Here is a 10,055-nt window from a genome sequence, read left to right as displayed (position 1 = left end):
TATAGGGATGTCTACCTAGAGTATTCTTTTTCTTTTTGTTGGCTGCATCTGAAGGTTGAAGGATCCTGTACCGAGGAGCCGGATTTAATACTTTAAGATCCCAAAGGAAATGAAGCTCATACCGAAAGTTCAGTGAGGAAGACGAGCTTTACTCTACGTTTTCTTTTTTTTTTACTTATTCCGATTTTGCTTAGACCTCTGTGCGCCACTCATTTTCTCATTTCGGACCGATTGATGCAACCCACCTCCACCTCCACTCAGCTCCAGTTTCATATGAAGCAGCTGATGGAGACTGTACTGCTTGTGGTGTAACTAACCCCATAAAATGATGTAACGATGGGGTTAAATTGCCGCAGACTACCTATACATCTCTTTAATTTCTGGTTGCACTATATTATATATAATGAACTCCTTCCTACTCTATGCCCTTGCAATTAGTATTCCCTGCTTTAAATGTATTTCCAACTGAAAAGACACATGTGGCTGTGTTCTGGTGATTATTCATGATCATAATGACATTCATTCGCTAAATATAACAGAAATGTTCAGCGTTCCACACTTGTAAAACACTTGTATGCAATTGTAAAAAGAATAATTAAATAAAAGCTTATAGAGTAAGGAAATATGAATCAGCTATAATACTAACAATCCCCCTTCTGTTGACATGCAATCGGCTTCTCTGTAGATTTAAAGGTTAACTGTGAGCTACTGATGTGATAAAAATACCTGTTTCCTGTGTAGTCTGCTATACCTGTCATCCACACATAGGAGGCATGGCAGCTGATAATAAACTTGGAAGTAGCAACAATGGAATTTCATAAAAAATGTGCAGTCAAAACCAATAATGCAAAGTGATCGCAGCTCATTTGAAGGCACCAATGTATGAATGTTTTGCATATTATCCAAACATCAGGTGTGCTTGTAATTTGCCACTTCAAGTGATGGAGTGTCGTCTAGACCTAAACTGGATCGTTGTGAATTCAAAACATCTCCAGACTTACTGCTCATAAAGCACTCCTGGAGCTTTCACGGCAATACAGGCCACAAAGGTAATATAAGTGGATGTTGGCAGAAGTGTCAAGGTAACTAAACACATCCTTATATTTTGTAATACATTTTGACTACATTCAAATTGGGGTGCTCCCATATGACTCTTCTCTATATTTAGGGCTTCAGGAATGTCTTATCTGCAAACAAAGACTCTGCATACAGTAGCATTGCAGACTGAAAAGGTCCAGCATTCCTAAACAGTATTTACCATCTATGTAGTCCATTAACTTTGTATTCTCTTCACTATTCTGTTCCCTCCCTTGTGCATTTATGAGTTGACAGATTAATGTGTCCCTCGACCAGCAGCATTTGGCCACTAATGTTTAACCTGACACACGTAAAGTATTTGCTGCTTCTCCAAGATGCAAATTAAAACTGCTTTCTATCATCAATGCCAGATGAGTTATTGCAGAATTATGTAGGGATACTATCTAGATCCTGAAGTCTAGTACAACCGTAGCACTGTTATATTTAAAACAATAACACCCAGCCCTATCAGGCAGTTTGAGGCCTCATTGAAAACCTCCCCCCACCCTTTCAATTGCACCTGAAATATGAAACTCACTCCAGGATAAATATGTTCTCCACTGCTCATCAGAAGGGAAATATAAAATGTTGTTTTCCAGATGTACTGGAGAAAATAGGGCTTCTTAAAACTGATATCTTAAGTTTGGACCCTCATCACTGCATCCGGTAGACAAGCTCTTAAACTTGAGTCATAACCAGTTCACCATGCAACATCTCCACCGAATGGCAGGGGGAGGTGATTTGGTGCTTTCATACAGGCCCAGAAGTGAAATGACTGAGGCACTAGAGACGCAGAAGCAAACTCAAATCACCAACCAGCATCCTAGTCAGAAAAAGGGCCAATTTCCTCCAAGAGTGCTTGGCTCCTGTGCCAAGTGTCACGCATGGAGATGAGACAATTCCAGGGCTGCCTAAGATCTCAGATGAGCCAGGATGTGAGAATGAGGAAAACAGTAAACAATACTGGGGGAAAAATGTTCCAGGTCCTTGGCACAGTAAGTGGTTGTCAAGGCAACACCCAATGAAATTCAAGGGGAACCACTAGCAGCTCTGACACGGTCCGTTTTGCTTCATCCCAAAGTGATGCATACAGCTTGTGTTTATATGGTTCTTGTGTTTTTCACAGTTCATGAAAACGAATGAGTTACAAGGAACCCATTCAATTAAATAGGGACAAGGTCACGGCAATAATGTGCACACATATGACTGGTCATATATGAAAGAGATAGTGAGAAATAATGAGTCTTAAGATTGGATTTAAATGTCACAATAGTGTCTGTCTTATTAATCATAGAGCACAGTTTATTCCACAGATATGAAGCACTGCATGTACATGCTCTGCTGGTTTTTAATTGCTTCTTGAATCTTAAAACAGTCAGATAAATGCTTCACTATCAGGGTGGAGAATGCAACAGTATACTACAGTACATCTAGTTAATATTCTAGTACTAGTTAATATTCTAGTACAAGTACTGCTTGTACTTTAAAAGCAAAAAAAAGAAGACATGGGTGTGAAGTGATAAGATCTTTGGTTTAGTTTGATATTTAAAAGCACAATACATTTTTCATAGACTTGAAAAAAACATTTTTGAACTTCTTTACATATGGATAAATGCTGTTTAGGGATTGACTTCAGTGATAAAAAGTGAATAAGTACTCTTTAGTACTGATTTGAGATTTTGAGGTACTTTGTACTTCTACTTTTACATTCAAGAAAAAATAAATCTTTATCTGACACTATGGTTATCTACTTTAAATTACACTTTACATTAAATTAAAAACATAAATCTTCATATTAATTATAATGCCATGTACTTGTGTTCCTTGCAAGGAAATGACTATTCTTTGCATAATTCCTCCGTTAAGTAATTCAACCACAATTAGAAAATAAATAAATAAGTTGGAAAATAAATTAAATTTAATCAGCACTCAAACACCAATAAATCTCAGTGTGACAAGAAATAGGCCTTTTAACCCACACACATAGTCATAGTAGGAAAAGCACAGGTGTAATTAATAACATTAACGATGGCTCAGCTCTATTTAAGTGTCTCAGTAAGCCATGGCAGCCAGCCAGCATTCGCAATACACAGGAGCCTGAAAATGAAGCAGGGAAATGGAATTTATTCATCATTAATTGTATCATTTACACCTGTATAACTGTGAAATGTCACATTGTTGTCACATAGTGTATAGGTTCGTTAAAGCGGTGTTTCTAAATCGATTGAAATCAAGACTATTGATTTTCTATCCTAGCAGCAAGTTAATTGCTTTCACCTGGCCTCCCAGGTGTAAATTTCTCCCTGATTAGAAGGCTGGAATGAAAACCATGACCCCCCCCCCCCTATCAACTTCCCACTCTACTCCACTCTACCGTACCCATACATCCCATACACTTTGACTGACATTCAATTAAAAGGGTTAGGGAGGAATCCGGACGCTTGCAGATGAGGAAGTAAGGTAAACTGGAGAATGAATTGCAACAGCTGTGGAACGCACTCCACTCTAACATCACTTTCTGCTGACTCAGAGCATCACCTGCCAACATTTATGATGCATCATTACGCCGGTATATCAGATTAGGTTACAAAAATTCTGCTCGTACTTTATGTTATGTGTTTAGAATATTATATCATGCACATATACAGTATACATATAGAATTGTATTTAAACGTTTACAGTATGTTATACGCACCTATCCATTAGATGTACCCACTTATCTTTTTGAGGGTCCCATGGAGTTGGAGCCAATGCCATCTGACATTGGGCGAGAGGCGGGGAACATCCTGGACAGGTCGTCAGTCAATCACAGGAAAGGTGCAGACACTTAGAGGCGGACAATCATTCATTCACGCTCATATTCACATCTTTGGGCAACTCAGATACACATATTAACCTAACCTGCATGTCTTTGGACTGTGGAAGGAAATCGGATCACCTCGATAAAACACAGCACCTTCTTTCATGTTCTTAACTTACATTTACAATGAAACAAAGTGTATTCAGATTCTGCCAAATACAATGTGAAAAGTTGAACACATACAACTTATTTAATTATAATTATTTGTATTTATGCTTCTTCAAGTTACAAGATACTCTGTTGTTCTGTTTACTAAGTAAAATTCATCGTGATTAATTTACACTATTGTGAATGCTACGCTATTTCGTTAAGCAGGCCAACTAAAGTTAGCTAACTCGCTAACTGTTGTGTTGCAAAACCGTTAGCAAAAAGCTGTGAACTACAATTGAGTTAGGCAGGAAAACTAGCTAAACATTGTAGTACAAATTTAGAAGTAAGAATTTCCTCTTGTGAGATTTATTGCAAAAAGGTGTAAAGAGTTATCTACATATTTGGAAGCAAGAGAAATTGAGCACCCCGATTTGGTGTTGGGACATCATGCTGCCCAACATCACTTGAGTTAATTGTCGATACACATTCAATGTTATATAACGAATCTCACTAATTAGAGCAGAATATGTTATTCAAATAATCCCAAGACCTTTTGAGCTACACTGCAGATCACTGGCAGGGATGAAAGGAGTAAAAGCTAAGCCATGTCAAATTCTTCAAAAGAGCAACTTGTTTATGAAAGAAGCCTTCACATGTCCGTCTATGACAGGCAGTTGTGAGAGGAAGAAACCCTTCCACAAAAGAGAGAGAGAGCCGCGGCAGCATAAACTGAGCCTGAATGACTAGATGAAGTCCTGATGGATGTTCCATTATCTTTCTGACATCTGGGTGAAAATCAAGGTCACTGTGCTCTCCCCCTAGAGCACTGAGGAAGCCCTTATTATCACAAGTGTATCTCTTTATAATACCCTCTGTACACCTTGCATTAAAATATGATTTTGGGGATCGGACTGCAATAGTGCTTGACCACATGAAAGTACAGACGTAACTGCAACCAAAACGCATTGAGACCGGATTGTGATGAGATCGGCCATTGGAGGTGTTCAGGGACGCAGTGTTTATTTTACTTTTCATGTTCTCAGACTCAGCCTTATCTTTTTAGAATTGGCTCAATTTATATAATTATTAGATGAACTGTAGTTGAATGCTATAATAACCATGCTAACATTCTAAAGACCAAGCACATTTGCTATTACAGCCAAGCTGTAACTAAAAGTCAAACTGTATCTATTACTCTGGTCTCTGTGTGCATGTTGGGCCGTTTCTACAGTGGCAGAAGCATTTTTGCATCTCTGTGAGATTTATATATTACATTGTATGGTAAACTAACTGATTAACTGCATAATGTGTGTTCCTTCTGTTTTTTCAGAATCCATTTCTGTTTTCTGTAACGGCTGATTTATTCATGTGTAAAACAGAAACACACTGTAGACTGTAATAGTATTAGGTCTATAAATGTTGAGTTTTTAATCAACTCTGCTTTCATCTCATGAAATTTAGTGTTAAATCCTATAAAGTGTGTGGATTTCCAGATCAATATTAATTTAGCTGGAGTTTACTTCCCCAATAACATGACATAGCTGACATTATTTGAACATAATCAGATGTTCATGATCTCCATTGACAAAGAATAAATGACTTAGATTATTGTGATATGGATATTTTGTCAGCATGGCCCTGTTTGTTTACTGTCAGATAAGATCGCATTTTATTAGAAACAATAGCATGAAGTACAGAGCAAAATCAAATTATGTTCAACATTGTGCTGCAAAGATAAATATCCTGCAGTCAGCAGCTCTTTGCATCACATTAATTCTTTGGCAAAGATTAGCGTTATGTGTACAGGAAAGTAAAGTCGAGTCGTTTGTCTTCGAATTGGGCCCTTCACTAGGAATTAATTGTTCACCATATGTGGAAGAAAAGCAAAGAATCTGACTCTGTCCAGACTTCATTTGTTATAATTATCGTGTCTGAAAAAACAGAAGAGAACATCTTCTGATGTGTGGGTTAATTTGAACCATTCATCATTCAACTACTCGCCAGCTCTACTAACATAGGTGGACCAGAGCCAGAGCAAATTCAGTTGTGGTATTGGTAGGCACTTTGTAAGCTTAGTAGTAGTAGTAGTAGTAGTAGTAGTAGTAGTAGTAGTAGTAGTAGCACTGTACAGTAGGTATCAGCAGTATGATATGTCTAATAACAGTATATCAAACATCGTGGACATTGACGTGATCAGATTCCAGGATAGGACTAATAAATACAGATAGTAGTCACATTTCTGGTTTGCTATTTTATGTTTTTACTACAATTGAGTATACAGTATGTCCACCCCAAGCCATATGAAGGGTTTAACCAGTTTTTTTAATTACTTAATTTCCCCCTTTTATTTAGCAGAGGACGGTGGGGATATGACATGCAACAAATGTCACAATGCTGGAATCGAACCGGGACGTAGTGGTTAAATGGGCTGTAACCACTCGACTACCAAAGTGCTCCCTAACCTCTTTGTTTTGAAGTTAACTTGTCTCTGGATAAAATTAAAATGCAAATAAATACACTTTTTACCCCCTTTACACCTTGTATTACAATGTGTTTTGGCCGATCGGATTGCATTCGGATAATGCTTCGGTAAAGGAGCTCTTTGTTTACATTTAGCTCTCATAGACCATGTTGTCGCTGTTTGCCAAATCACATCTGATTGCATCTCTCTTGATTTTCATAGATAGAGTTGCACCTGAAGTTGTTTTGTAATGGCCAAAAAAGGGCAGAAGAAGAATAACTCTGCACTTTAGCAGTTAAGTTACAACCAAGTGGTTTTAGCAATCAGATTTCAATCAGTCTTATTTTCAATGGACACAAAGGATGCGGTAGCAGTTGTGAAGAGCTGTTTTGTGACGTTCTTCAGGACAATTTATAAAATGTTGTCAACATTCTTAATCCCGCCTACAAAGCTCTGATTGGTCGATTGTTTCTCCAACTGGGAGAAGAGGTCACTGAAAAGAACTCAAAGATCAAATCCAGGGGAATCACTCAGCAGCACCTTCTCTAACTTCATGCAAATATTACCTCAGTAATACACTTTCACAGATTTGGAAATCTATTCAAGGGGTTGAGTCTTATTCCCTTGTGCTGTCACTTAATGTGCTGCAGGTTTTGTCCGATCAGATCAAAGGCTTTTACCTTCCTGGGACATTTCCTGCTTTTGTAATATAATCCCTTCAGTGAAAAGAAGATGAAATATTAGCCAAAGCAGTAGTGTAAGAACATAAGAGAGAGCTGTTAGGAACATTTAAATGGATGTATCACTTTCACTCTGTATTGAAATATCCTGTGCATTACATTCATCCTCTCCAAATTACATTTCAAAATCGTATAATTAATATTGCAATATTATCTGTGCATCTGCTAGTCCCAAAGTTTACACCACCGTCTGCACATAGCAATAATCATTTTGAAATTGTTCATCTCTCTGACCTAAATTGTCGTAATCAATCCTCCCCCAAATGTCGTTCATTTATATCTTTCCATCTGTATGATGGAACATTTCCCAGGTCAGAGTCTTGGGGGGAGGCCAGCATATCTATCCCACGCTCTTTCCCCCTGGCAGGCAGAGAAACCGGTGACATGTCACACACTCTACAATGTCCGTGACACTGATCGAGCACTGCGGGCTGCAGACGACCTGAAATCAATGTGCAAGTGTTTAAATTATGATCAACAGCAGACTGTTAATCTATTCCTAAACCATAGTTGGAAATCAATACAGAGATGACTCCCGTGGGACTGAAAAGAAGAAATCCTGGTTATATTAGAGGAATTTTGATTGTACGCATAAAATAACAGATACCTTTCCCTTCCTGTTGATGATCCTCAGGCTAAATCTGCAAGACTGAAGGCACATCCTGTGGGTGTTTGCATGATCTTAATAGAACTACATACCTTATGTAGAAGTGTTGTTGGTTGGCCTTTTCCAGAGGAGCTGCGGTTGAAATCGTGTTACACACATGGGAGGTGGCAAGAGAATCAAAGGAATAAGAAATGTGATGCTGTTATCCTTAGGTTCATCATGCATCTAATGGATGGGTGCGTATCATTAATGTCAAGAGGAGTACAAACGATCAGATGGGATGCCCGCTGTGGATCTGATGCAGTTACACGCTCCTCAGTGGACGATTCAGTTATGAAATTCTTTCCTCTCTGTTAAGTAGCACATTCCCAGGACTATAAGCAGTTGAATATCATTAAACGACAATGTAAATATGGTTTTATTACCAACTAATTTCACTTCACTTATCCCCCAACACAAATAAAAGGAAATAAAACCACCAAAATTAATTTATATTAGCATAAGAAAATAAATGTTCATGGCTGGTATCGCCCTGAAAAAAAGGTGAGCACACAACCACACACATACAGTACACATACAAGCTGTGTTTTGAAATTGCATACTAACATTCTATTCATAATAAGTGTGATGGTCAATTATAGTATGAATTATTATAGAGCGTATGTAGTGCGTTCATACTGAATTGTACATTGATTATGTGTATGCGAGAAATGCCCGGATGTAGAGTACATTAGCAATAATTGACTTGGTGTGCTCCACAATGCATTGCGTCTGGGTGCCTAGAGACCGGCAGTCATGCGAGACTGTGAGCCAGGCTTAAAGCTTTTAATATAAATATGTATGCTTGTCTGATGTATGTGCACATTTGTATGTATCTGCACGCTGTGTGACTCATTGAGTCACAACATTTGACATTGTCATTAATTTTATTTGCAATACCTGCTAATTGGATCCTGGCGAATATCCCAGCATGTAAATGTGTCACTCTGAAATAACTGAAATCTCACACTTAATGTGTTGCATGACCTGAAATTACACAAACATAAATACAATCCTACATGGGTTTATTTGCTTTTTTAGTTTTCGGCTGAAAAAAAAAAAAAAAAGATTAAACCCTTCTGTACACACTGCATTGCAAAAGAGGACTACATGTTCACATTGAAAAACTAATCACGGAGTACTGCCTACTTCTAATTTTTAAGAGAACAAATTATACATTATTGTATTAACATGGATTGCATTGTAAATGAATGTAAGGGACCTACGTGTTATAGAATAATATAATAATAGGTAGTTATTTTAATCCAGTTGTGCACAACACATAACTAAATAATTAATTATTTATTATAGAATAAAACTGAGGTATAAATGTGTTTCTTATCTTTCTAAATTAATTTAAGTGGATCGCAGCACATAATACATATAATACTAATGCCTTTATAAAAAAACCTGTTTCTTCTGTTGCTAATGCTAACCTAACGCTCATTATCTTTTAATACCACACTGTATTTCCGTTGAATTACTGTGGTGTGTAGGTTTTATTAGGCTCTGTGCACTTAACATTCACTAACTGATAACACTAAAATATGCTATATCAGCATATAGTGTATGCTTTAACAGTCCAATAATGTGGGCAGCATTATTCTTGCTTATTGTAAAGCTTAACTGGTGTGAACATGCTGTACAAAGAAGAGGGAGCAGCAAATGGTATCTGTAAAGCTTTTCACATTCGGAAGTTTTAAGTCTTCTTCAATACAGTATTTTGCAAATTATGGTCCCATTTATTGTAAAATAAAAGATAAAGCAGGGTATGCTTTAGGGCGTGGCTGACATATGATTGAAGGATTGCTGGGTGGTGATGGCCTAGTGGTCTAGTGGTACTGCTTCCAAACAGAACACCGGATGGTAGTGGGTTCAATACCAGGGCTGCCATCATTGTGCACCTGAGCAAGGTACTTAACCCCAAGTTGCTCCAGGGAGACTGTCCCTGTAGTTACTTCACTGTAAGTGACTCTTAATAAGAGGATCCGGGGTGTCATCCGGTAGCGCAGACAACCCATATATAAAGGCTGAGTCCTTGCCACAGCGGCCACTGGTTCGAGACAGACCTGTGGCCATTTGCTGTATGTCATTCCCCTTCTCTCTCTCTCCCCCTTTCACAATCTGCACTTCCCACTATCATAAAGGCATGAAAAAGCCCAAAAATATCACTTTAAAAAT

General features: G+C 38.0%; 1 long non-coding RNA gene across 1 annotated transcript; it reads left to right on the top strand.

The window, feature by feature from the left end:
• Positions 1–3,440: 3,440 nt before the first annotated feature.
• LOC115027781 (uncharacterized) lies at positions 3,441–6,547 on the top strand. Its single transcript, XR_003834399.1, has 3 exons — positions 3,441–3,537; positions 3,807–3,894; positions 6,380–6,547. It is a non-coding gene; the product is annotated as an uncharacterized LOC115027781 (long non-coding RNA).
• Positions 6,548–10,055: the final 3,508 nt, after the last annotated feature.

Source organism: Cottoperca gobio, chromosome 22 (genome assembly GCF_900634415.1).
Source record: "Cottoperca gobio chromosome 22, fCotGob3.1, whole genome shotgun sequence".
NCBI lineage: Eukaryota > Metazoa > Chordata > Actinopteri > Perciformes > Bovichtidae > Cottoperca > Cottoperca gobio.
Note: the sequence above shows the minus strand (reverse complement) of the source record. Positions and strands in the feature narration are given on the sequence as shown.